Source organism: Phyllobates terribilis, unplaced genomic scaffold (genome assembly GCF_046119375.1).
Source record: "Phyllobates terribilis strain yellow unplaced genomic scaffold, ASM4611937v1 Scaffold_3__8_contigs__length_932513732, whole genome shotgun sequence".
In the NCBI taxonomy this organism is placed as follows: domain Eukaryota; kingdom Metazoa; phylum Chordata; class Amphibia; order Anura; family Dendrobatidae; genus Phyllobates; species Phyllobates terribilis.
Window position 1 is genome coordinate 41,241,459 of NW_027362763.1, and position 27,905 is coordinate 41,269,363.

A 27,905-nucleotide genomic window follows, 5' to 3' on the forward strand; every position below is an offset into this window, starting at 1 on the left:
GGGTGCCGAGGGGGAGTGGCCTAGCCTGGGGCCGGCCACCGGAGCTGGGGTGGCCAGGCTTTTTGTGGCAACGGGTGTGACGGTAGGGGGTGCTATGCCCCTGAGAGCTGGTGCCGCTGGTCCAGGGGCCCCTGTGAGTAGACCCGGCTCCGGGTCAGCTTCGGGGGTCCCTGCGCGGCCGGCTTCGGGGGGTGTGGCCTCCCAGCCGTCCACAGCGCCAGTGGGAGTGGCCTCTGGGGCCCCCACCGTGCTGCCTGGTGCGGGGGGCGTGGCCTCCCTGTCACCAAAGGCACCGGTGGGAGTGGCCTCTGGGGCCCCCGCCGTGCTGCCTGGTGTGGGGGGCGTGGCCTCCCTGTCATCCACGGCACCGGTGGGAGTGGCCTCTGGGGCCCCCACTGTGCTGCCTGGTGCGGGGGGCGTGGCCTCCCTGTCACCCACTGCACCGGTGGGAGTGGCCTCCGGGGCCCCCACCGTGCTGCCTGGTGTGGGGGGCGTGGCCTCCCTGTCATCCACGGCACCGGTGGGAGTGGCCTCTGGGGCCCCCACTGTGCTGCCTGGTGCGGGGGGCGTGGCCTCGCGGGTAAATCCCGCACAAGTGGGCGTGGCTTCACCCGAAAAGGGGCGGGGCTTAGCGCCGGCAGCTGCTGGGAGCAGTGGTGCCACAGTTGTGGCTAAAAATGGAGGTGGTGCCTGCCTGCCGGTGTCCTCTGTGCCCACGGGCTTATCTGGGGCAGGGGCGCCGGCAAAAATAGCTGCAGCACCAGGCTCCCAAAACCCCCCGGCAGGGAAGGTGCTGCCAGCAGGTGGCAGCAGTAGTAATGCTGGTGGAAAACCTGCTGGCAGAAAGTGTGTGGAGAAAAGAAATAACTGTGACCCCAGTGTGCATGTGAGTGGGAGTGGGGCAAGTGGGGTCACTGTCGGTATGGATGTGTCTGTGGTGGAGGAAGCGAGTGCTGGTGTGTCTGTTGCTAGTGGGGGGAGTGGGGGTGGGGCTGGTCCATCTGCCCCCCCGGCTGCTGGTCCCCGGAGTTTTGCGGGGGTAGTAGCCGGGGCCTCGGGGTCTTCTCGGGGGGCTTCCTCACCTCTGGACCTCAGGGATGGTGACTTGCGACGCCGTTTCCTGGAGGCCCTCAAGAAGGGAGAACGGACGATCCAGGTAGAGGGAAGAGAGGTGGACCTGGCCTTTTGGCTAGATAGGCATGGCCTGGCCGCCTTCCAAGATAAAAAGGAGGGGGAGACAGCGTGGTCCCTCCCGACAGCCGGGCAGGGGGTGGCCAGGAGGAATGTAGTTCGTCTTCGGTGGAGGGGCAGTGAAGCGTGCCCGCCAAGAGCAAGGGTCGTGGAGCTCCTCCTGAAGATGAACTTCAGGGCGACTGACATCTTTGCCCTGATCCATCCTTTTGGTACCCCCATCTTCGACATCAGTTTTGTTCGGCCGGAGGGCCTAGAGCTTTTTTGGTCGAATTTTGAACTGGTGAAGGGGGAGCCCGGCTGGCGAGACTTTGCCGTGCAGGCGGTGTCTCGCCAAAATGGAGTAAAGAGAGTGACCGTTCTAACTAATAACGAGTCACTCTCTGGGGTCGATATTATGACGTGGCTTTCCCGCTATGGGGAGGTCACGGACGTCCCAAAAAAGAACAGGGACGAGTTTGGCATCTGGTCAGGGGGCTGGACCTTCATGATGAGGTTGAAGGTCTCAGGCGGTACTGTCACCCACATCCCCTCCTCAGCATTCCTGGGGAGGGACAGGATCCTGATCTTCTACCAGGGGCAACCAAAGGTCTGCCACAGGTGCGGTGATCCCCGCCACTTCAGCGCGGGCTGCAAGGTGCAGAAATGTGCCTTGTGTGGCGGGGTAGGTCATCTTGCCGCGGCCTGTGGTGACATTAGGTGTCACCTGTGTGGTGACCTAGGTCACCCGTACAGCCGCTGCCCCCGCTCCTTTTCTAACACCATCTCTGGTCAGGCGGGGGAGAGCCATGGGGGGGTCCCCAGCGGTGCATCCTCTGCTGGAGCCGGAGGTGGGGGCGGGAGAGGAGCTGAGGGGTCGGTGAAGGAAGGCGTGGCCAGTACATCTGCCCACCAGTGGCATCAGGTGAGGCGCCGTGGGGGTAGGGGGCAGGATAAGCCCCAGGCGACTGGGGTGATGTCTGTACCCTCCTCGGAAGCGGCAGCCGGTGCCCCTGAGGCCCTGGGGGAGGAGGCGGTGAGCGAGGAGATCAGGAGGATGGAGAGGGAGGAGGTGGCTGCTTCTGATGACTCCTCCCAGTATGAAAGTCTGGACGAGGAGGTGGTGGAGCAGCCTAAAACAAAAGGTGACAATAAGACCAGTAAGAGTCGGAGGAGGAAACGAAAAGGGGCAAAAACATCTAAGGCCCCCCCCCTGGCCACTAAGGTGCCTACGGAAGGGCTCACCGGCTCCCCTCTGATCCCCCTCTCCAACCGGTTCCATGCCCTCGATGACTCTGCTGTGTCGGAGGTCGGGGGTGAGGGACCGGCAGTAACATCTGAGGTGCCTTCAGGGAGCGGCGGGGTCCGTCCTCCGGAGGGCTCACTTTCCTCTGGGGGGGGGACTGCCCTGGGGTCCAGGGGTGAGGAACCCGGTACTGGGAAGGTGGTGACGGGTGCTATGGACACCTCGGTGTCACTAAAGAGGAGGGGAGAGTCTGGCTCCTCCTCTGAGGGTGAAAAAGGTAAATTGAGGGGTGCGGTTAAAAAGAAGGCCGTCTAACTCAATCACCCATGATGGCGGAACCTACCCCGTTGACTCTGGCGTCGATTAATGTCGCCAGTATAAAGTCAGATGCGGCCAGATTTATGGCCTTTGATTTTTTCAACCGAGTTGAGGCTGACATTTTATTTTTGCAGGAGACCAGACTAACAGACATGGGGGCCATTTACAAAGCAAGGAGGGAGTGGAGGTGCGGGCCCTCATACTGGTCTCTTGCGGCCGAGCCGTATAGCGGGGTAGCGGTCCTTTTTAAGGCCGCTTCGGTGGAATGCAGACGGGTGATCGAGGTAGAAATGGGGAGGTGCTTGGTCCTTGACGTCTTCATGGGGGGACAGGAGCTCCGGCTCATTAACATCTATGGTCCACAGTCAGAGTGGGACCGTAAATGTCTCTTCCTGAAGATCAAGCCCTATCTTTTTACCAGCCGGCAGGTGGTCTTCGGTGGGGACTTTAATACTATAACTAGACCCCGTGATAGGGGAGGCCCCGGAGACCGAAGGCTGGCTTTTGATAGTAATACCCTCAACAGCATAGCAAGCGAAGCTCGCCTGGTGGATGTCCACATCCGGCACACCCCAGGTCACGGGGGTTTCACCTTTCATAGGGGTAGTTGTAGGTCTAGGATAGATAGGTTTTTTTTAAAGGAGGAAGCCGTCTCTTCTGCAGTGTCCGCTGTTGAGGTGGAATTCTCCGATCACTGTTTCATTTCCTTTTCTTTGAATGTTGCAGAGACTCCCCGGATAGGGAGAGGCCTATGGAAGCTGAATTCGTCCCTGTTGGAAGAAGCGGATGTGAGACAATCCTTTGAGGAATTTCTTCAGAGCCAGGTACCTCTCTTGGGTCTCTGTAGCAGTAAGTCTGAGTGGTGGGAGATCTTCAAAACAAGGGTTGCGGGGTTCTTCCGTCAGCTTTCGAGCCTCAGAGGCCTGAACAGGTACCGCCTGTATCGGGAGCTGGGGAGGAAACTCGAGCAGCTCGTCTCGACTGGAGGGGACCGTGAGGAAATCTCCAGGGTGAAGGCCTTGCTCAAGGGGTGCCAGTATGATAGGCACACATCCTTAGTTTTTGAGAGGGATTTCGGGAGGTACCGCTCGCCCGACCCCTACAGGAACTGCAGGATGTCAGTGAGTTGCAAGATGGTAACAGGACTGATCGACAGTACGGGTTCCCTGAACAGATCCAAATCAGGGATCCTGGAGGTGGTCAGATCCTTCTACTCGCATCTCTTGGGAAGGAGGGATCCAGATCGGGATGAGATGTCGGCTTTCCTGGCTGAAACCATCCCTGAACCAGGGGATGACCCCTCTCTTCATGGTTTGGCAGAAGCAATCAGGGAAGAGGAAGTGAGACGGGCCATTGATGGGCTCCGGCCCAAAAAATCGCCCGGTCCGGATGGCTTAACATCCGAGTTTTACAGGACTTTTAGGGACTCTTTGGTCCCCCTCATGACTGAGGTTTTTAATGAATGTCTTTCCTCGGACATTCTTCCCGGTTCAATGAGGAAGTCCGCCCTGATTATCCTGTCAAAGGGTAAAGACTCGTCCCGTATTGAGAATTGGCGTCCCATAGCGCTTCTCAATACGGACCGAAAGGTTCTGGCAAAGGTGCTTTTCAATCGGTTGGTGAAGTTTGCACCCCGGCTCCTTTCGGGGGCCCAGCACTGCTCTGTTCCAGGCCGCAGTACTTTTAGTGCTGTGCTCGGTGTCCGGGAGGCAGTGGAGCAGGGCAGGGCAGGTCTCTGGAAGGGGTACTTGCTGTCCTTAGACCAAGCGAAGGCCTTTGACCGGGTTAACCATGAGTACCTCTGGTCCGTCCTTCTGAGGTACGGTCTGCCCGGGAGGTTTGTTGATTGGTTGAGAGTATTATACAATGGGGCAGAGACTTTTCCGCTTGTGAACGGTTGGGTCGGACCCCCTTTTGAGGTGAGGTCTGGTGTCCGCCAGGGCTGTCCTCTGAGCCCACTGTTATACGTGTTCGCGATCGACCCCTTTTTAAGGAGAGTGGAACGCGGACCGTTGGTGGGAGTCGGGATGGACCGGGCGGAGCCAGAGGCCACCTTGAGGGTAGTGGCGTACGCCGACGACGTTTCCCTCTTTGTATCCTCGAGAGAGGAGGCGGACTGGGTCATGTCTGAAGTTGAGCGCTACTCGGTGGCTTCTGGGTCCATGATCAACCGGGATAAGTGTGAGAGTCTCTGGCTGGGAGGGGGAGATCCAAGTTTCGATCTCCCGGACACCCTTCCAGGGCCTCAGGCCACAGCAAAAATTTTAGGCATCAGTTTCGGCCCGGGGGACTATCCCCAGCAAAACTGGGAGGGCAGACTTAAGATTGCCGCCCAGAAGGTGGATCAGTGGAAGGGTTGGTCCTTGACCCTGAGGGAAAGGGTTAACCTGGCCAAGGGGTATTTGCTCCCTTTATTAATATACCTGGGCAGCGTCTGCATCTTGCCAGAACCTCTTTGGACACGGGTCTACAGCCTGTTCTTCCAACTATTATGGGGGAATAGGCTGAACCTGATCAAGAGGGAGGTCACGTACCGCACGAGGAGACTAGGAGGGTTGGGTATGGTCAACCCGGTGGTGTTTCTAGTAAACACCTTTCTTAAGGCAAACATCGCCAACCTCTGGTTAGAGAGGGCTCCTCCGTGGGTATTCTCCTGTAGGGGGTGGTTTCGGCCTTTCTTCCAGGAATGGGAGACAGGAGGGCGGGTGAAGGACCTTCGCACGCCTCATGGGCATCTTCCGGCTTATGCTACCCTGGTTGTGAAGGCGATCCGCCGGTGGGGTCTGGGAGTGTGGGAGATCAGGACCTTGTCAAGGAGGTTACTTGACAATAGGGTTCTGTTGACCCACTTCCAGAAGCCCCTGGCCCTCAAGGATTGCCCAAGCCGGGATCTGGAGGTGGGGCTCGGGTTATTAAACTCTAAGCGGATCCCCTTGAAGTTTTGGGACTTGACTTGGCGCTGCTTCCATGGGAGACTGTATGTGAGGGGCAACCTGAAGTACAGGAACTCTGATGACCGGGATTGTCCCCGCGAGGAGTGTGGCGGCATGCTTGAAAGCATGGAGCACTTCCTGCTTCAATGTCCCTTTAATACAGAGGTCTACAGTAGGGTGGGTGCTTCCATTGGCTGGCCTAGGCTGGCAGGCCTTTCCTATGCGGAGTGGGCCTATGGGGCATTCAGATCCCTTGGTGGCCGAGATCGGGGCACTGTCTTCTTAGTTAGTTTAGTGACTAGGTTTTACACGTGGAACGCACGGTGTTTAGTGTCCACCCAGCATAAAGTCCTCCCCCGGGAAGAGGTGATTAGGAACATCCTGGGTGACCTGGCAAAAGTGCGCTCGCTGGAGTATGAGAGGCTGGGTGCAGGGAGGGCTTCCCTTCTATGGAGGGGGTTCTCATTTAATGTGCCCTAGGGAGAGTTAGGGTATGTGTGTCTGTGATAGGGTTAGTTTAGTCCTTTCTATATTTTATATTTATTTGTAGGGTCAGATGGATGTGTAGGGTCAGGGAGGGACAGGTAGGGACAGTCTTTAGGGATAGGTAGTTAGCATTAGGTTGGTAGTGAGGGTCAGAGAGGGACAGGTAGGGACAGGTAGGGAAAGATTGGTAGGGCGGTAGGGACAGGTTTTTCTTTTTCTTTAATAGGGAGGGACAGGCTGTTTGTGTGTTAGAGCAGGGTGAGAGCCTCTGTAGTCTCCAGTTTCCTGGTGGTGGGCTGCTCCCCTCACATTTGTAGTTTTTTGTTTTACGGTTCAGAATCTGAATATAGGGCTTGCAAGCACTGAACTTGGGTCTGATCCTTTGGTTCATGTTTAGTAGTCTTAAAAAATCGGTTAAGTTGTTATGTCATGATGATTTGGTTAGTTGTTGTTACATCGTTATGTTGTGTTGTATATAAATAATGTATGTGTATTGTGTGTGTGGGGGGGTTAGTTTAGGTTGGGTGGGGGGCTTTAGGGGGGAGGGGGGAGGGGTTTGCGGTGGTTTTGTGAAAAATGTGGACGTCCTGCGGGATGCCGGAAGAGGCAAAGGGACCTTTTTGTGTGTGAAATGGCCACAAACTTTAGTGGGGCTTGTTGTGATAAGGCCACAGACTCTCGTGGGACCTTGGGTGTTAAAAAATGGTGGTGGGGGAAAAAAAAAAAAAAAAAAAAAAAAAAAAAAAAAAAAAATATAAAAAACTACAAAAAAAAGGTTTGCTGTGCATTAAGTTTTGTTTCGGCCAGGTGGCCTATTTCTTTGTTTTTGGCAGTGGGCCAGTTATTTAGTTTTCCTTTTTTGTTAGGGGGTTAGGTATGAATGTGCAGGTATGGATGTTGTGTATGCTGGGGGTCGGGTGCGTTTTAGGGCGCACCCTGGAGTTATGGTAGGGTCTTCCCTTGCTGGGGGGTCTCCTACAGAGTCTGCTGGAGGACTTGAACTTTGTGTCGTCTTATATTTCTTTGTTGGACTCTATATAATTTCAGATTTTAGGTTATGTCTTGCTGGGGTTTTGTTGGTTGTTAGTTGTTTGTTTGTTGTATAATTGTATCTGTGGTTTGGTTTTTGTGTTTTGTATATGTGTTTTTGTACTTTTATAATAAAAGAGCTCCAGTTCAGCCTGCTGCAGCTTCATTCAGGAAGTGGTGGAGGTGGAGCCTGCAGTGAGCTGTGTGCAGTGTGCTTCCTGGACTGTGTGGCTGCGTTTGGAGAGAGCTCCTGGGAAGGGAGGTTTTTTTTTCCATCTGGGACTTTTTGTCTGCCCCCTTCCCAGGAAGGAAAGCTTGTGGTGGGACTGGCCTCCGGGGCCGGGCCCCCGGCTCCCACCTCCCGGTCCAAGCTGGCGGGGGGTGGGAGAAACACCAAGCCGGCTAAGGCAACAAGATCTGGCCAAGACAGCAAGGGGTCCGGCATGAGGACCCGGAGGACCCCCGAGGCTATGACCGCGGCGGCTCCTCCCTCCGGAGGTGGGTCGAGTATGAGCGGAGGTGCTGCAGCGGTGCCCCCTGATTGGGGTACCAAGGCGTTGAGGGAGGCAACCGTCACCTATGCCTCCCGTATACATGCACACCTCTGCGAGTATGAGGACGCCACAAAGAAGCTAAGTTCCCTCTGGGGGGAGTTGAGGGTGGCTCAGGAGAGGTCCGTGAGGGCCTCTGGCAGTAAGAAGCCTGAGCTATCCGCCGCGGTCCGGAAGATCAAGCGGGCCATACAGGACCTGGAGGACCGCAGGAACACCATCATGGCGGGCAGCGGACCATTTAAGGAAAAGCTGCAGAATGATAGCCGGTTCAGAGCCATGACCGGTGGGGCTCTGGAGGGGTCGCAGGGCCCCGGCCAGGCGGTGGAGGAGGAGGAAGAAGAGGTATGCGTGGAGGAGGTCGCACCCTACCCGCCGCCTGGTGGCCTGGTAAGTGATCTCCAGGCATCGTATAGCGGGATAGCCCCTGAGCAGATGGCTCTCCCGTCGGATTCTAGCCCTTCAGAGGGCAGCGGGAGCGAGGGGGAGGATGAGGAGGATGGGAGCAGTAGCAGTGAGGGGGGCTGCCTTATCATGCAGCAGATCCAGCAGATCGAGTCCCCGATACGTTTTGGTCAGCTTACGTTCGGGGATGAGATCTGCGAGGATGAGGCACCCGTGAGGGGGATGAAGAGAAAAGCAAAAAAAAAGAGAAAAACAACTGTTGCGCACAAATTTGTGTATGTCCCCCTCTCTGGGGCCCCCCTGTCCCGTTGTGCGGCACCCGCTACCCACCCCGGCTTGGACTCTGTTGTGGGTCCACAGCGAGGGAGCGGGGAGAACATAGGCCATGGCACGCAGAACGCTGCCTCTGTTTGTGGTAATGGAGGCAGTGGGTCCAAGGTGTCTGATATGGAGCATGGCGCGGAGGGCGGCCCGATGGTGGGAGTCATCAGTGGAGGTGCTCAGGCTGGATCCCCTGTAAAAGGGGGGTCTGGCCTGGCACCTGGTGCGCCTGCTGGCGTGCGGGGGGCGGCGTGTACATCCGCCGCTGCCTCCTGCGCTGCCGGCGGTGCACCGACAGCCGGGGCCGCATCTCCGGCGGCGTGTGCTGGGGTGTCTGGGTCCCTCACGCACGGATCCACTAAATCTGGATCACTTTCAGGGACCCAGAGACCTGGTAAGGTGAAGGGCGCGGGGCCTGCGGCTCCGGCAGAGCCGGCTCATAAACGAAAGGTGGGGCTTGCTCCCCTGGCAAAATCCGTGGCGAGGTCGGGGCCCCCTGCGCAGGGGCCCAGTAATGGGTCAGCGCGGGGGGCTCCACCGCCGCTGGGTGCCGAGGGGGAGTGGCCTAGCCTGGGGCCGGCCACCGGAGCTGGGGTGGCCAGGCTTTTTGTGGCAACGGGTGTGACGGTAGGGGGTGCTATGCCCCTGAGAGCTGGTGCCGCTGGTCCAGGGGCCCCTGTGAGTAGACCCGGCTCCGGGTCAGCTTCGGGGGTCCCTGCGCGGCCGGCTTCGGGGTGTGTGGCCTCCCAGCCGTCCACAGCGCCAGTGGGAGTGGCCTCTGGGGCCCCCACCGTGCTGCCTGGTGCGGGGGGCGTGGCCTCCCTGTCACCAAAGGCACCGGTGGGAGTGGCCTCTGGGGCCCCCGCCGTGCTGCCTGGTGTGGGGGGCGTGGCCTCCCTGTCATCCACGGCACCGGTGGGAGTGGCCTCTGGGGCCCCCACTGTGCTGCCTGGTGCGGGGGGCGTGGCCTCCCTGTCACCCACTGCACCGGTGGGAGTGGCCTCCGGGGCCCCCACCGTGCTGCCTGGTGTGGGGGGCGTGGCCTCCCTGTCATCCACGGCACCGGTGGGAGTGGCCTCTGGGGCCCCCACTGTGCTGCCTGGTGCGGGGGGCGTGGCCTCGCGGGTAAATCCCGCACAAGTGGGCGTGGCTTCACCCGAAAAGGGGCGGGGCTTAGCGCCGGCAGCTGCTGGGAGCAGTGGTGCCACAGTTGTGGCTAAAAATGGAGGTGGTGCCTGCCTGCCGGTGTCCTCTGTGCCCACGGGCTTATCTGGGGCAGGGGCGCCGGCAAAAATAGCTGCAGCACCAGGCTCCCAAAACCCCCCGGCAGGGAAGGTGCTGCCAGCAGGTGGCAGCAGTAGTAATGCTGGTGGAAAACCTGCTGGCAGAAAGTGTGTGGAGAAAAGAAATAACTGTGACCCCAGTGTGCATGTGAGTGGGAGTGGGGCAAGTGGGGTCACTGTCGGTATGGATGTGTCTGTGGTGGAGGAAGCGAGTGCTGGTGTGTCTGTTGCTAGTGGGGGGAGTGGGGGTGGGGCTGGTCCATCTGCCCCCCCGGCTGCTGGTCCCCGGAGTTTTGCGGGGGTAGTAGCCGGGGCCTCGGGGTCTTCTCGGGGGGCTTCCTCACCTCTGGACCTCAGGGATGGTGACTTGCGACGCCGTTTCCTGGAGGCCCTCAAGAAGGGAGAACGGACGATCCAGGTAGAGGGAAGAGAGGTGGACCTGGCCTTTTGGCTAGATAGGCATGGCCTGGCCGCCTTCCAAGATAAAAAGGAGGGGGAGACAGCGTGGTCCCTCCCGACAGCCGGGCAGGGGGTGGCCAGGAGGAATGTAGTTCGTCTTCGGTGGAGGGGCAGTGAAGCGTGCCCGCCAAGAGCAAGGGTCGTGGAGCTCCTCCTGAAGATGAACTTCAGGGCGACTGACATCTTTGCCCTGATCCATCCTTTTGGTACCCCCATCTTCGACATCAGTTTTGTTCGGCCGGAGGGCCTAGAGCTTTTTTGGTCGAATTTTGAACTGGTGAAGGGGGAGCCCGGCTGGCGAGACTTTGCCGTGCAGGCGGTGTCTCGCCAAAATGGAGTAAAGAGAGTGACCGTTCTAACTAATAACGAGTCACTCTCTGGGGTTGATATTATGACGTGGCTTTCCCGCTATGGGGAGGTCACGGACGTCCCAAAAAAGAACAGGGACGAGTTTGGCATCTGGTCAGGGGGCTGGACCTTCATGATGAGGTTGAAGGTCTCAGGCGGTACTGTCACCCACATCCCCTCCTCAGCATTCCTGGGGAGGGACAGGATCCTGATCTTCTACCAGGGGCAACCAAAGGTCTGCCACAGGTGCGGTGATCCCCGCCACTTCAGCGCGGGCTGCAAGGTGCAGAAATGTGCCTTGTGTGGCGGGGTAGGTCATCTTGCCGCGGCCTGTGGTGACATTAGGTGTCACCTGTGTGGTGACCTAGGTCACCCGTACAGCCGCTGCCCCCGCTCCTTTTCTAACACCATCTCTGGTCAGGCGGGGGAGAGCCATGGGGGGGTCCCCAGCGGTGCATCCTCTGCTGGAGCCGGAGGTGGGGGCGGGAGAGGAGCTGAGGGGTCGGTGAAGGAAGGCGTGGCCAGTACATCTGCCCACCAGTGGCATCAGGTGAGGCGCCGTGGGGGTAGGGGGCAGGATAAGCCCCAGGCGACTGGGGTGATGTCTGTACCCTCCTCGGAAGCGGCAGCCGGTGCCCCTGAGGCCCTGGGGGAGGAGGCGGTGAGCGAGGAGATCAGGAGGATGGAGAGGGAGGAGGTGGCTGCTTCTGATGACTCCTCCCAGTATGAAAGTCTGGACGAGGAGGTGGTGGAGCAGCCTAAAACAAAAGGTGACAATAAGACCAGTAAGAGTCGGAGGAGGAAACGAAAAGGGGCAAAAACATCTAAGGCCCCCCCCCTGGCCACTAAGGTGCCTACGGAAGGGCTCACCGGCTCCCCTCTGATCCCCCTCTCCAACCGGTTCCATGCCCTCGATGACTCTGCTGTGTCGGAGGTCGGGGGTGAGGGACCGGCAGTAACATCTGAGGTGCCTTCAGGGAGCGGCGGGGTCCGTCCTCCGGAGGGCTCACTTTCCTCTGGGGGGGGGACTGCCCTGGGGTCCAGGGGTGAGGAACCCGGTACTGGGAAGGTGGTGACGGGTGCTATGGACACCTCGGTGTCACTAAAGAGGAGGGGAGAGTCTGGCTCCTCCTCTGAGGGTGAAAAAGGTAAATTGAGGGGTGCGGTTAAAAAGAAGGCCGTCTAACTCAATCACCCATGATGGCGGAACCTACCCCGTTGACTCTGGCGTCGATTAATGTCGCCAGTATAAAGTCAGATGCGGCCAGATTTATGGCCTTTGATTTTTTCAACCGAGTTGAGGCTGACATTTTATTTTTGCAGGAGACCAGACTAACAGACATGGGGGCCATTTACAAAGCAAGGAGGGAGTGGAGGTGCGGGCCCTCATACTGGTCTCTTGCGGCCGAGCCGTATAGCGGGGTAGCGGTCCTTTTTAAGGCCGCTTCGGTGGAATGCAGACGGGTGATCGAGGTAGAAATGGGGAGGTGCTTGGTCCTTGACGTCTTCATGGGGGGACAGGAGCTCCGGCTCATTAACATCTATGGTCCACAGTCAGAGTGGGACCGTAAATGTCTCTTCCTGAAGATCAAGCCCTATCTTTTTACCAGCCGGCAGGTGGTCTTCGGTGGGGACTTTAATACTATAACTAGACCCCGTGATAGGGGAGGCCCCGGAGACCGAAGGCTGGCTTTTGATAGTAATACCCTCAACAGCATAGCAAGCGAAGCTCGCCTGGTGGATGTCCACATCCGGCACACCCCAGGTCACGGGGGTTTCACCTTTCATAGGGGTAGTTGTAGGTCTAGGATAGATAGGTTTTTTTTAAAGGAGGAAGCCGTCTCTTCTGCAGTGTCCGCTGTTGAGGTGGAATTCTCCGATCACTGTTTCATTTCCTTTTCTTTGAATGTTGCAGAGACTCCCCGGATAGGGAGAGGCCTATGGAAGCTGAATTCGTCCCTGTTGGAAGAAGCGGATGTGAGACAATCCTTTGAGGAATTTCTTCAGAGCCAGGTACCTCTCTTGGGTCTCTGTAGCAGTAAGTCTGAGTGGTGGGAGATCTTCAAAACAAGGGTTGCGGGGTTCTTCCGTCAGCTTTCGAGCCTCAGAGGCCTGAACAGGTACCGCCTGTATCGGGAGCTGGGGAGGAAACTTGAGCAGCTCGTCTCGACTGGAGGGGACCGTGAGGAAATCTCCAGGGTGAAGGCCTTGCTCAAGGGGTGCCAGTATGATAGGCACACATCCTTAGTTTTTGAGAGGGATTTCGGGAGGTACCGCTCGCCCGACCCCTACAGGAACTGCAGGATGTCAGTGAGTTGCAAGATGGTAACAGGACTGATCGACAGTACGGGTTCCCTGAACAGATCCAAATCAGGGATCCTGGAGGTGGTCAGATCCTTCTACTCGCATCTCTTGGGAAGGAGGGATCCAGATCGGGATGAGATGTCGGCTTTCCTGGCTGAAACCATCCCTGAACCAGGGGATGACCCCTCTCTTCATGGTTTGGCAGAAGCAATCAGGGAAGAGGAAGTGAGACGGGCCATTGATGGGCTCCGGCCCAAAAAATCGCCCGGTCCGGATGGCTTAACATCCGAGTTTTACAGGACTTTTAGGGACTCTTTGGTCCCCCTCATGACTGAGGTTTTTAATGAATGTCTTTCCTCGGACATTCTTCCCGGTTCAATGAGGAAGTCCGCCCTGATTATCCTGTCAAAGGGTAAAGACTCGTCCCGTATTGAGAATTGGCGTCCCATAGCGCTTCTCAATACGGACCGAAAGGTTCTGGCAAAGGTGCTTTTCAATCGGTTGGTGAAGTTTGCACCCCGGCTCCTTTCGGGGGCCCAGCACTGCTCTGTTCCAGGCCGCAGTACTTTTAGTGCTGTGCTCGGTGTCCGGGAGGCAGTGGAGCAGGGCAGGGCAGGTCTCTGGAAGGGGTACTTGCTGTCCTTAGACCAAGCGAAGGCCTTTGACCGGGTTAACCATGAGTACCTCTGGTCCGTCCTTCTGAGGTACGGTCTGCCCGGGAGGTTTGTTGATTGGTTGAGAGTATTATACAATGGGGCAGAGACTTTTCCGCTTGTGAACGGTTGGGTCGGACCCCCTTTTGAGGTGAGGTCTGGTGTCCGCCAGGGCTGTCCTCTGAGCCCACTGTTATACGTGTTCGCGATCGACCCCTTTTTAAGGAGAGTGGAACGCGGACCGTTGGTGGGAGTCGGGATGGACCGGGCGGAGCCAGAGGCCACCTTGAGGGTAGTGGCGTACGCCGACGACGTTTCCCTCTTTGTATCCTCGAGAGAGGAGGCGGACTGGGTCATGTCTGAAGTTGAGCGCTACTCGGTGGCTTCTGGGTCCATGATCAACCGGGATAAGTGTGAGAGTCTCTGGCTGGGAGGGGGAGATCCAAGTTTCGATCTCCCGGACACCCTTCCAGGGCCTCAGGCCACAGCAAAAATTTTAGGCATCAGTTTCGGCCCGGGGGACTATCCCCAGCAAAACTGGGAGGGCAGACTTAAGATTGCCGCCCAGAAGGTGGATCAGTGGAAGGGTTGGTCCTTGACCCTGAGGGAAAGGGTTAACCTGGCCAAGGGGTATTTGCTCCCTTTATTAATATACCTGGGCAGCGTCTGCATCTTGCCAGAACCTCTTTGGACACGGGTCTACAGCCTGTTCTTCCAACTATTATGGGGGAATAGGCTGAACCTGATCAAGAGGGAGGTCACGTACCGCACGAGGAGACTAGGAGGGTTGGGTATGGTCAACCCGGTGGTGTTTCTAGTAAACACCTTTCTTAAGGCAAACATCGCCAACCTCTGGTTAGAGAGGGCTCCTCCGTGGGTATTCTCCTGTAGGGGGTGGTTTCGGCCTTTCTTCCAGGAATGGGAGACAGGAGGGCGGGTGAAGGACCTTCGCACGCCTCATGGGCATCTTCCGGCTTATGCTACCCTGGTTGTGAAGGCGATCCGCCGGTGGGGTCTGGGAGTGTGGGAGATCAGGACCTTGTCAAGGAGGTTACTTGACAATAGGGTTCTGTTGACCCACTTCCAGAAGCCCCTGGCCCTCAAGGATTGCCCAAGCCGGGATCTGGAGGTGGGGCTCGGGTTATTAAACTCTAAGCGGATCCCCTTGAAGTTTTGGGACTTGACTTGGCGCTGCTTCCATGGGAGACTGTATGTGAGGGGCAACCTGAAGTACAGGAACTCTGATGACCGGGATTGTCCCCGCGAGGAGTGTGGCGGCATGCTTGAAAGCATGGAGCACTTCCTGCTTCAATGTCCCTTTAATACAGAGGTCTACAGTAGGGTGGGTGCTTCCATTGGCTGGCCTAGGCTGGCAGGCCTTTCCTATGCGGAGTGGGCCTATGGGGCATTCAGATCCCTTGGTGGCCGAGATCGGGGCACTGTCTTCTTAGTTAGTTTAGTGACTAGGTTTTACACGTGGAACGCACGGTGTTTAGTGTCCACCCAGCATAAAGTCCTCCCCCGGGAAGAGGTGATTAGGAACATCCTGGGTGACCTGGCAAAAGTGCGCTCGCTGGAGTATGAGAGGCTGGGTGCAGGGAGGGCTTCCCTTCTATGGAGGGGGTTCTCATTTAATGTGCCCTAGGGAGAGTTAGGGTATGTGTGTCTGTGATAGGGTTAGTTTAGTCCTTTCTATATTTTATATTTATTTGTAGGGTCAGATGGATGTGTAGGGTCAGGGAGGGATAGGTAGTTAGCATTAGGTTGGTAGTGAGGGTCAGAGAGGGACAGGTAGGGACAGGTAGGGAAAGATTGGTAGGGCGGTAGGGACAGGTTTTTCTTTTTCTTTAATAGGGAGGGACAGGCTGTTTGTGTGTTAGAGCAGGGTGAGAGCCTCTGTAGTCTCCAGTTTCCTGGTGGTGGGCTGCTCCCCTCACATTTGTAGTTTTTTGTTTTACGGTTCAGAATCTGAATATAGGGCTTGCAAGCACTGAACTTGGGTCTGATCCTTTGGTTCATGTTTAGTAGTCTTAAAAAATCGGTTAAGTTGTTATGTCATGATGATTTGGTTAGTTGTTGTTACATCGTTATGTTGTGTTGTATATAAATAATGTATGTGTATTGTGTGTGTGGGGGGGTTAGTTTAGGTTGGGTGGGGGGCTTTAGGGGGGAGGGGGGAGGGGTTTGCGGTGGTTTTGTGAAAAATGTGGACGTCCTGCGGGATGCCGGAAGAGGCAAAGGGACCTTTTTGTGTGTGAAATGGCCACAAACTTTAGTGGGGCTTGTTGTGATAAGGCCACAGACTCTCGTGGGACCTTGGGTGTTAAAAAATGGTGGTGGGGGAAAAAAAAAAAAAAAAAAAAAAAAATATAAAAAACTACAAAAAAAAGGTTTGCTGTGCATTAAGTTTTGTTTCGGCCAGGTGGCCTATTTCTTTGTTTTTGGCAGTGGGCCAGTTATTTAGTTTTCCTTTTTTGTTAGGGGGTTAGGTATGAATGTGCAGGTATGGATGTTGTGTATGCTGGGGGTCGGGTGCGTTTTAGGGCGCACCCTGGAGTTATGGTAGGGTCTTCCCTTGCTGGGGGGTCTCCTACAGAGTCTGCTGGAGGACTTGAACTTTGTGTCGTCTTATATTTCTTTGTTGGACTCTATATAATTTCAGATTTTAGGTTATGTCTTGCTGGGGTTTTGTTGGTTGTTAGTTGTTTGTTTGTTGTATAATTGTATCTGTGGTTTGGTTTTTGTGTTTTGTATATGTGTTTTTGTACTTTTATAATAAAAGAGCTCCAGTTCAGCCTGCTGCAGCTTCATTCAGGAAGTGGTGGAGGTGGAGCCTGCAGTGAGCTGTGTGCAGTGTGCTTCCTGGACTGTGTGGCTGCGTTTGGAGAGAGCTCCTGGGAAGGGAGGTTTTTTTTTCCATCTGGGACTTTTTGTCTGCCCCCTTCCCAGGAAGGAAAGCTTGTGGTGGGACTGGCCTCCGGGGCCGGGCCCCCGGCTCCCACCTCCCGGTCCAAGCTGGCGGGGGGTGGGAGAAACACCAAGCCGGCTAAGGCAACAAGATCTGGCCAAGACAGCAAGGGGTCCGGCATGAGGACCCGGAGGACCCCCGAGGCTATGACCGCGGCGGCTCCTCCCTCCGGAGGTGGGTCGAGTATGAGCGGAGGTGCTGCAGCGGTGCCCCCTGATTGGGGTACCAAGGCGTCGAGGGAGGCAACCGTCACCTATGCCTCCCGTATACATGCACACCTCTGCGAGTATGAGGACGCCACAAAGAAGCTAAGTTCCCTCTGGGGGGAGTTGAGGGTGGCTCAGGAGAGGTCCGTGAGGGCCTCTGGCAGTAAGAAGCCTGAGCTATCCGCCGCGGTCCGGAAGATCAAGCGGGCCATACAGGACCTGGAGGACCGCAGGAACACCATCATGGCGGGCAGCGGACCATTTAAGGAAAAGCTGCAGAATGATAGCCGGTTCAGAGCCATGACCGGTGGGGCTCTGGAGGGGTCGCAGGGCCCCGGCCAGGCGGTGGAGGAGGAGGAAGAAGAGGTATGCGTGGAGGAGGTCGCACCCTACCCGCCGCCTGGTGGCCTGGTAAGTGATCTCCAGGCATCGTATAGCGGGATAGCCCCTGAGCAGATGGCTCTCCCGTCGGATTCTAGCCCTTCAGAGGGCAGCGGGAGCGAGGGGGAGGATGAGGAGGATGGGAGCAGTAGCAGTGAGGGGGGCTGCCTTATCATGCAGCAGATCCAGCAGATCGAGTCCCCGATACGTTTTGGTCAGCTTACGTTCGGGGATGAGATCTGCGAGGATGAGGCACCCGTGAGGGGGATGAAGAGAAAAGCAAAAAAAAAGAGAAAAACAACTGTTGCGCACAAATTTGTGTATGTCCCCCTCTCTGGGGCCCCCCTGTCCCGTTGTGCGGCACCCGCTACCCACCCCGGCTTGGACTCTGTTGTGGGTCCACAGCGAGGGAGCGGGGAGAACATAGGCCATGGCACGCAGAACGCTGCCTCTGTTTGTGGTAATGGAGGCAGTGGGTCCAAGGTGTCTGATATGGAGCATGGCGCGGAGGGCGGCCCGATGGTGGGAGTCATCAGTGGAGGTGCTCAGGCTGGATCCCCTGTAAAAGGGGGGTCTGGCCTGGCACCTGGTGCGCCTGCTGGCGTGCGGGGGGCGGCGTGTACATCCGCCGCTGCCTCCTGCGCTGCCGGCGGTGCACCGACAGCCGGGGCCGCATCTCCGGCGGCGTGTGCTGGGGTGTCTGGGTCCCTCACGCACGGATCCACTAAATCTGGATCACTTTCAGGGACCCAGAGACCTGGTAAGGTGAAGGGCGCGGGGCCTGCGGCTCCGGCAGAGCCGGCTCATAAACGAAAGGTGGGGCTTGCTCCCCTGGCAAAATCCGTGGCGAGGTCGGGGCCCCCTGCGCAGGGGCCCAGTAATGGGTCAGCGCGGGGGGCTCCACCGCCGCTGGGTGCCGAGGGGGAGTGGCCTAGCCTGGGGCCGGCCACCGGAGCTGGGGTGGCCAGGCTTTTTGTGGCAACGGGTGTGACGGTAGGGGGTGCTATGCCCCTGAGAGCTGGTGCCGCTGGTCCAGGGGCCCCTGTGAGTAGACCCGGCTCCGGGTCAGCTTCGGGGGTCCCTGCGCGGCCGGCTTCGGGGTGTGTGGCCTCCCAGCCGTCCACAGCGCCAGTGGGAGTGGCCTCTGGGGCCCCCACCGTGCTGCCTGGTGCGGGGGGCGTGGCCTCCCTGTCACCAAAGGCACCGGTGGGAGTGGCCTCTGGGGCCCCCGCCGTGCTGCCTGGTGTGGGGGGCGTGGCCTCCCTGTCATCCACGGCACCGGTGGGAGTGGCCTCTGGGGCCCCCACTGTGCTGCCTGGTGCGGGGGGCGTGGCCTCCCTGTCACCCACTGCACCGGTGGGAGTGGCCTCCGGGGCCCCCACCGTGCTGCCGGGTGTGGGGGGCGTGGCCTCCCTGTCATCCACGGCACCGGTGGGAGTGGCCTCTGGGGCCCCCACTGTGCTGCCTGGTGCGGGGGGCGTGGCCTCGCGGGTAAATCCCGCACAAGTGGGCGTGGCTTCACCCGAAAAGGGGCGGGGCTTAGCGCCGGCAGCTGCTGGGAGCAGTGGTGCCACAGTTGTGGCTAAAAATGGAGGTGGTGCCTGCCTGCCGGTGTCCTCTGTGCCCACGGGCTTATCTGGGGCAGGGGCGCCGGCAAAAATAGCTGCAGCACCAGGCTCCCAAAACCCCCCGGCAGGGAAGGTGCTGCCAGCAGGTGGCAGCAGTAGTAATGCTGGTGGAAAACCTGCTGGCAGAAAGTGTGTGGAGAAAAGAAATAACTGTGACCCCAGTGTGCATGTGAGTGGGAGTGGGGCAAGTGGGGTCACTGTCGGTATGGATGTGTCTGTGGTGGAGGAAGCGAGTGCTGGTGTGTCTGTTGCTAGTGGGGGGAGTGGGGGTGGGGCTGGTCCATCTGCCCCCCCGGCTGCTGGTCCCCGGAGTTTTGCGGGGGTAGTAGCCGGGGCCTCGGGGTCTTCTCGGGGGGCTTCCTCACCTCTGGACCTCAGGGATGGTGACTTGCGACGCCGTTTCCTGGAGGCCCTCAAGAAGGGAGAACGGACGATCCAGGTAGAGGGAAGAGAGGTGGACCTGGCCTTTTGGCTAGATAGGCATGGCCTGGCCGCCTTCCAAGATAAAAAGGAGGGGGAGACAGCGTGGTCCCTCCCGACAGCCGGGCAGGGGGTGGCCAGGAGGAATGTAGTTCGTCTTCGGTGGAGGGGCAGTGAAGCGTGCCCGCCAAGAGCAAGGGTCGTGGAGCTCCTCCTGAAGATGAACTTCAGGGCGACTGACATCTTTGCCCTGATCCATCCTTTTGGTACCCCCATCTTCGACATCAGTTTTGTTCGGCCGGAGGGCCTAGAGCTTTTTTGGTCGAATTTTGAACTGGTGAAGGGGGAGCCCGGCTGGCGAGACTTTGCCGTGCAGGCGGTGTCTCGCCAAAATGGAGTAAAGAGAGTGACCGTTCTAACTAATAACGAGTCACTCTCTGGGGTTGATATTATGACGTGGCTTTCCCGCTATGGGGAGGTCACGGACGTCCCAAAAAAGAACAGGGACGAGTTTGGCATCTGGTCAGGGGGCTGGACCTTCATGATGAGGTTGAAGGTCTCAGGCGGTACTGTCACCCACATCCCCTCCTCAGCATTCCTGGGGAGGGACAGGATCCTGATCTTCTACCAGGGGCAACCAAAGGTCTGCCACAGGTGCGGTGATCCCCGCCACTTCAGCGCGGGCTGCAAGGTGCAGAAATGTGCCTTGTGTGGCGGGGTAGGTCATCTTGCCGCGGCCTGTGGTGACATTAGGTGTCACCTGTGTGGTGACCTAGGTCACCCGTACAGCCGCTGCCCCCGCTCCTTTTCTAACACCATCTCTGGTCAGGCGGGGGAGAGCCATGGGGGGGTCCCCAGCGGTGCATCCTCTGCTGGAGCCGGAGGTGGGGGCGGGAGAGGAGCTGAGGGGTCGGTGAAGGAAGGCGTGGCCAGTACATCTGCCCACCAGTGGCATCAGGTGAGGCGCCGTGGGGGTAGGGGGCAGGATAAGCCCCAGGCGACTGGGGTGATGTCTGTACCCTCCTCGGAAGCGGCAGCCGGTGCCCCTGAGGCCCTGGGGGAGGAGGCGGTGAGCGAGGAGATCAGGAGGATGGAGAGGGAGGAGGTGGCTGCTTCTGATGACTCCTCCCAGTATGAAAGTCTGGACGAGGAGGTGGTGGAGCAGCCTAAAACAAAAGGTGACAATAAGACCAGTAAGAGTCGGAGGAGGAAACGAAAAGGGGCAAAAACATCTAAGGCCCCCCCCCTGGCCACTAAGGTGCCTACGGAAGGGCTCACCGGCTCCCCTCTGATCCCCCTCTCCAACCGGTTCCATGCCCTCGATGACTCTGCTGTGTCGGAGGTCGGGGGTGAGGGACCGGCAGTAACATCTGAGGTGCCTTCAGGGAGCGGCGGGGTCCGTCCTCCGGAGGGCTCACTTTCCTCTGGGGGGGGGACTGCCCTGGGGTCCAGGGGTGAGGAACCCGGTACTGGGAAGGTGGTGACGGGTGCTATGGACACCTCGGTGTCACTAAAGAGGAGGGGAGAGTCTGGCTCCTCCTCTGAGGGTGAAAAAGGTAAATTGAGGGGTGCGGTTAAAAAGAAGGCCGTCTAACTCAATCACCCATGATGGCGGAACCTACCCCGTTGACTCTGGCGTCGATTAATGTCGCCAGTATAAAGTCAGATGCGGCCAGATTTATGGCCTTTGATTTTTTCAACCGAGTTGAGGCTGACATTTTATTTTTGCAGGAGACCAGACTAACAGACATGGGGGCCATTTACAAAGCAAGGAGGGAGTGGAGGTGCGGGCCCTCATACTGGTCTCTTGCGGCCGAGCCGTATAGCGGGGTAGCGGTCCTTTTTAAGGCCGCTTCGGTGGAATGCAGACGGGTGATCGAGGTAGAAATGGGGAGGTGCTTGGTCCTTGACGTCTTCATGGGGGGACAGGAGCTCCGGCTCATTAACATCTATGGTCCACAGTCAGAGTGGGACCGTAAATGTCTCTTCCTGAAGATCAAGCCCTATCTTTTTACCAGCCGGCAGGTGGTCTTCGGTGGGGACTTTAATACTATAACTAGACCCCGTGATAGGGGAGGCCCCGGAGACCGAAGGCTGGCTTTTGATAGTAATACCCTCAACAGCATAGCAAGCGAAGCTCGCCTGGTGGATGTCCACATCCGGCACACCCCAGGTCACGGGGGTTTCACCTTTCATAGGGGTAGTTGTAGGTCTAGGATAGATAGGTTTTTTTTAAAGGAGGAAGCCGTCTCTTCTGCAGTGTCCGCTGTTGAGGTGGAATTCTCCGATCACTGTTTCATTTCCTTTTCTTTGAATGTTGCAGAGACTCCCCGGATAGGGAGAGGCCTATGGAAGCTGAATTCGTCCCTGTTGGAAGAAGCGGATGTGAGACAATCCTTTGAGGAATTTCTTCAGAGCCAGGTACCTCTCTTGGGTCTCTGTAGCAGTAAGTCTGAGTGGTGGGAGATCTTCAAAACAAGGGTTGCGGGGTTCTTCCGTCAGCTTTCGAGCCTCAGAGGCCTGAACAGGTACCGCCTGTATCGGGAGCTGGGGAGGAAACTCGAGCAGCTCGTCTCGACTGGAGGGGACCGTGAGGAAATCTCCAGGGTGAAGGCCTTGCTCAAGGGGTGCCAGTATGATAGGCACACATCCTTAGTTTTTGAGAGGGATTTCGGGAGGTACCGCTCGCCCGACCCCTACAGGAACTGCAGGATGTCAGTGAGTTGCAAGATGGTAACAGGACTGATCGACAGTACGGGTTCCCTGAACAGATCCAAATCAGGGATCCTGGAGGTGGTCAGATCCTTCTACTCGCATCTCTTGGGAAGGAGGGATCCAGATCGGGATGAGATGTCGGCTTTCCTGGCTGAAACCATCCCTGAACCAGGGGATGACCCCTCTCTTCATGGTTTGGCAGAAGCAATCAGGGAAGAGGAAGTGAGACGGGCCATTGATGGGCTCCGGCCCAAAAAATCGCCCGGTCCGGATGGCTTAACATCCGAGTTTTACAGGACTTTTAGGGACTCTTTGGTCCCCCTCATGACTGAGGTTTTTAATGAATGTCTTTCCTCGGACATTCTTCCCGGTTCAATGAGGAAGTCCGCCCTGATTATCCTGTCAAAGGGTAAAGACTCGTCCCGTATTGAGAATTGGCGTCCCATAGCGCTTCTCAATACGGACCGAAAGGTTCTGGCAAAGGTGCTTTTCAATCGGTTGGTGAAGTTTGCACCCCGGCTCCTTTCGGGGGCCCAGCACTGCTCTGTTCCAGGCCGCAGTACTTTTAGTGCTGTGCTCGGTGTCCGGGAGGCAGTGGAGCAGGGCAGGGCAGGTCTCTGGAAGGGGTACTTGCTGTCCTTAGACCAAGCGAAGGCCTTTGACCGGGTTAACCATGAGTACCTCTGGTCCGTCCTTCTGAGGTACGGTCTGCCCGGGAGGTTTGTTGATTGGTTGAGAGTATTATACAATGGGGCAGAGACTTTTCCGCTTGTGAACGGTTGGGTCGGACCCCCTTTTGAGGTGAGGTCTGGTGTCCGCCAGGGCTGTCCTCTGAGCCCACTGTTATACGTGTTCGCGATCGACCCCTTTTTAAGGAGAGTGGAACGCGGACCGTTGGTGGGAGTCGGGATGGACCGGGCGGAGCCAGAGGCCACCTTGAGGGTAGTGGCGTACGCCGACGACGTTTCCCTCTTTGTATCCTCGAGAGAGGAGGCGGACTGGGTCATGTCTGAAGTTGAGCGCTACTCGGTGGCTTCTGGGTCCATGATCAACCGGGATAAGTGTGAGAGTCTCTGGCTGGGAGGGGGAGATCCAAGTTTCGATCTCCCGGACACCCTTCCAGGGCCTCAGGCCACAGCAAAAATTTTAGGCATCAGTTTCGGCCCGGGGGACTATCCCCAGCAAAACTGGGAGGGCAGACTTAAGATTGCCGCCCAGAAGGTGGATCAGTGGAAGGGTTGGTCCTTGACCCTGAGGGAAAGGGTTAACCTGGCCAAGGGGTATTTGCTCCCTTTATTAATATACCTGGGCAGCGTCTGCATCTTGCCAGAACCTCTTTGGACACGGGTCTACAGCCTGTTCTTCCAACTATTATGGGGGAATAGGCTGAACCTGATCAAGAGGGAGGTCACGTACCGCACGAGGAGACTAGGAGGGTTGGGTATGGTCAACCCGGTGGTGTTTCTAGTAAACACCTTTCTTAAGGCAAACATCGCCAACCTCTGGTTAGAGAGGGCTCCTCCGTGGGTATTCTCCTGTAGGGGGTGGTTTCGGCCTTTCTTCCAGGAATGGGAGACAGGAGGGCGGGTGAAGGACCTTCGCACGCCTCATGGGCATCTTCCGGCTTATGCTACCCTGGTTGTGAAGGCGATCCGCCGGTGGGGTCTGGGAGTGTGGGAGATCAGGACCTTGTCAAGGAGGTTACTTGACAATAGGGTTCTGTTGACCCACTTCCAGAAGCCCCTGGCCCTCAAGGATTGCCCAAGCCGGGATCTGGAGGTGGGGCTCGGGTTATTAAACTCTAAGCGGATCCCCTTGAAGTTTTGGGACTTGACTTGGCGCTGCTTCCATGGGAGACTGTATGTGAGGGGCAACCTGAAGTACAGGAACTCTGATGACCGGGATTGTCCCCGCGAGGAGTGTGGCGGCATGCTTGAAAGCATGGAGCACTTCCTGCTTCAATGTCCCTTTAATACAGAGGTCTACAGTAGGGTGGGTGCTTCCATTGGCTGGCCTAGGCTGGCAGGCCTTTCCTATGCGGAGTGGGCCTATGGGGCATTCAGATCCCTTGGTGGCCGAGATCGGGGCACTGTCTTCTTAGTTAGTTTAGTGACTAGGTTTTACACGTGGAACGCACGGTGTTTAGTGTCCACCCAGCATAAAGTCCTCCCCCGGGAAGAGGTGATTAGGAACATCCTGGGTGACCTGGCAAAAGTGCGCTCGCTGGAGTATGAGAGGCTGGGTGCAGGGAGGGCTTCCCTTCTATGGAGGGGGTTCTCATTTAATGTGCCCTAGGGAGAGTTAGGGTATGTGTGTCTGTGATAGGGTTAGTTTAGTCCTTTCTATATTTTATATTTATTTGTAGGGTCAGATGGATGTGTAGGGTCAGGGAGGGACAGGTAGGGACAGTCTTTAGGGATAGGTAGTTAGCATTAGGTTGGTAGTGAGGGTCAGAGAGGGACAGGTAGGGACAGGTAGGGAAAGATTGGTAGGGCGGTAGGGACAGGTTTTTCTTTTTCTTTAATAGGGAGGGACAGGCTGTTTGTGTGTTAGAGCAGGGTGAGAGCCTCTGTAGTCTCCAGTTTCCTGGTGGTGGGCTGCTCCCCTCACATTTGTAGTTTTTTGTTTTACGGTTCAGAATCTGAATATAGGGCTTGCAAGCACTGAACTTGGGTCTGATCCTTTGGTTCATGTTTAGTAGTCTTACGGTTAAGTTGTTATGTCATGATGATTTGGTTAGTTGTTGTTACATCGTTATGTTGTGTTGTATATAAATAATGTATGTGTATTGTGTGTGTGGGGGGGTTAGTTTAGGTTGGGTGGGGGGCTTTAGGGGGGAGGGGGGAGGGGTTTGCGGTGGTTTTGTGAAAAATGTGGACGTCCTGCGGGATGCCGGAAGAGGCAAAGGGACCTTTTTGTGTGTGAAATGGCCACAAACTTTAGTGGGGCTTGTTGTGATAAGGCCACAGACTCTCGTGGGACCTTGGGTGTTAAAAAATGGTGGTGGGGGAAAAAAAAAAAAAAAAAAAAAAAAAATATAAAAAACTACAAAAAAAAGGTTTGCTGTGCATTAAGTTTTGTTTCGGCCAGGTGGCCTATTTCTTTGTTTTTGGCAGTGGGCCAGTTATTTAGTTTTCCTTTTTTGTTAGGGGGTTAGGTATGAATGTGCAGGTATGGATGTTGTGTATGCTGGGGGTCGGGTGCGTTTTAGGGCGCACCCTGGAGTTATGGTAGGGTCTTCCCTTGCTGGGGGGTCTCCTACAGAGTCTGCTGGAGGACTTGAACTTTGTGTCGTCTTATATTTCTTTGTTGGACTCTATATAATTTCAGATTTTAGGTTATGTCTTGCTGGGGTTTTGTTGGTTGTTAGTTGTTTGTTTGTTGTATAATTGTATCTGTGGTTTGGTTTTTGTGTTTTGTATATGTGTTTTTGTACTTTTATAATAAAAGAGCTCCAGTTCAGCCTGCTGCAGCTTCATTCAGGAAGTGGTGGAGGTGGAGCCTGCAGTGGGCTGTGTGCCGTGTGCTGTCTGTACTGTGTGCTGCTGTGGAGAGAGCTCCTGGGAAGGGAGGTTTTTTTTTTTTCTATCTGGGACTTTTTGTCTGCCCCCTTCCCAGGAAGGAAAGCTTGTGGTGGGACTGGCCTCCGGGGCTGGGCCCCCGGCTCCCACCTCCCGGTCCAAGCTGGCGGGGGGTGGGAGAAACACCAAGCCGGCTAAGGCCACAAGATCTGGCCAAGACAGCAAGGGGTCCGGCATGAGGACCCGGAGGACCCCCGAGGCTATGACCGCGGCGGCTCCTCCCTCCGGAGGTGGGTCGAGTATGAGCGGAGGTGCTGCAGCGGTGCCCCCTGATTGGGGTACCAAGGCGTCGAGGGAGGCAACCGTCACCTATGCCTCCCGTATACATGCACACCTCTGCGAGTATGAGGACGCCACAAAGAAGCTGAGTTCCCTCTGGGGGGAGTTGAGGGTGGCTCAGGAGAGGTCCGTGAGGGCCTCTGGCAGTAAGAAGCCTGAGCTATCCGCCGCGGTCCGGAAGATCAAGCGGGCCATACAGGACCTGGAGGACCGCAGGAACACCATCATGGCGGGCAGCGGACCATTTAAGGAAAAGCTGCAGAATGATAGCCGGTTCAGAGCCATGACCGGTGGGGCTCTGGAGGGGTCGCAGGGCCCCGGCCAGGCGGTGGAGGAGGAGGAAGAAGAGGTATGCGTGGAGGAGGTCGCACCCTACCCACCGCCTGGTGGCCTGGTAAGTGATCTCCAGGCATCGTATAGCGGGATAGCCCCTGAGCAGATGGCTCTCCCGTCGGATTCTAGCCCTTCAGAGGGCAGCGGGAGCGAGGGGGAGGATGAGGAGGATGGGAGCAGTAGCAGTGAGGGGGGCTGCCTTATCATGCAGCAGATCCAGCAGATCGAGTCCCCGATACGTTTTGGTCAGCTTACGTTCGGGGATGAGATCTGCGAGGATGAGGCACCCGTGAGGGGGATGAAGAGAAAAGCAAAAAAAAAGAGAAAAACAACTGTTGCACACAAATTTGTGTATGTCCCCCTCTCTGGGGCCCCCCTGTCCCGTTGTGCGGCACCCGCTACCCACCCCGGCTTGGACTCTGTTGTGGGTCCACAGCGAGGGAGCGGGGAGAACATAGGCCATGGCACGCAGAGCGCTGCCTCTGTTTGTGGTAATGGAGGCAGTGGGTCCAAGGTGTCTGATATGGAGCATGGCGCGGAGGGCGGCCCGATGGTGGGAGTCATCAGTGGAGGTGCTCGGGCTGGATCCCCTGTAAAAGGGGGGTCTGGCCTGGCACCTGGTGCGCCTGCTGGCGTGCGGGGGGCGGCGTGTACATCCGCCGCTGCCTCCTGCGCTGCCGGCGGTGCACCGACAGCCGGGGCCGCATCTCCGGCGGCGTGTGCTGGGGTGTCTGGGTCCCTCACGCACGGATCCACTAAATCTGGATCACTTTCAGGGACCCAGAGACCTGGTAAGGTGAAGGGCGCGGGGCCTGCGGCTCCGGCAGAGCCGGCTCATAAACGAAAGGTGGGGCTTGCTCCCCTGGCAAAATCCGTGGCGAGGTCGGGGCCCCCTGCGCAGGGGCCCAGTAATGGGTCAGCGCGGGGGGCTCCGCCGCCGCTGGGTGCCGAGGGGGAGTGGCCTAGCCTGGGGCCGACCGCCGGAGCTGGGGTGGCCAGGCTTTTTGTGGCAACGGGTGTGACGGTAGGGGGTGCTATGCCCCTGAGAGCTGGTGCCGCTGGTCCAGGGGCCCCTGTGAGTAGACCCAGCTCCGGGTCGGCTTCGGGGGTCCCTGCGCGGCCGGCTTCGGGGGGTGTGGCCTCCCAGCTGTCCACGGCGCCAGTAGGAGTGGCCTCTGGGGCCCCCACCGTGCTGCCTGGTGTGGGGGGCGTGGCCTCCCTGTCATCCATGGCACCGGTGGGAGTGGCCTCTGGGGCCCCCACTGTGCTGCCTGGTGCGGGGGGCGTGGCCTCCCTGTCACCCACGGCACCGGTGGGAGTGGCCTCCGGGGCCCCCACTGTGCTGCCTGGTGTGGGGGGCGTGGCCTCCCTGTCATCCACGGCACCGGTGGGAGTGGCCTCTGGGGCCCCCACTGTGCTGCCTGGTGCGGGGGGCGTGGCCTCCCTGTCACCCACGGCACCAGTGGGAGTGGCCTCTGGGGCCCCCACTGTGCTGCCTGGTGCAGGGGGCGTGTCCTCACGGGTAAATCCCGCACAAGTGGGCGTGGCTTCACCCGAAAATGGGCGGGGCTTAGCGCCGGCAGCTGCTGGGAGCAGTAGTGCCACAGCTGTGGCTAAAAATGGAGGTGGTGCCTGCCTGCCGGTGTCCTCTGTGCCCACGGGCTTATCTGGGGCAGGGGCGCCGGCAAAAATAGCTGCAGCACCAGGCTCCCAAAACCCCCCGGCAGGGAAGGTGCTGCCAGCAGGTGGCAGCAGTAGTAATGCTGTTGAAAAACCTGCTGGCAGAAAGTGTGTGGAGAAGAAAAACAACTGTGACCCCAGTGTGCATGTGAGTGGGAGTGGGGCAAGTGGGGTGACTGTCGGTATGGATGTGTCTGTGGTGGAGGAA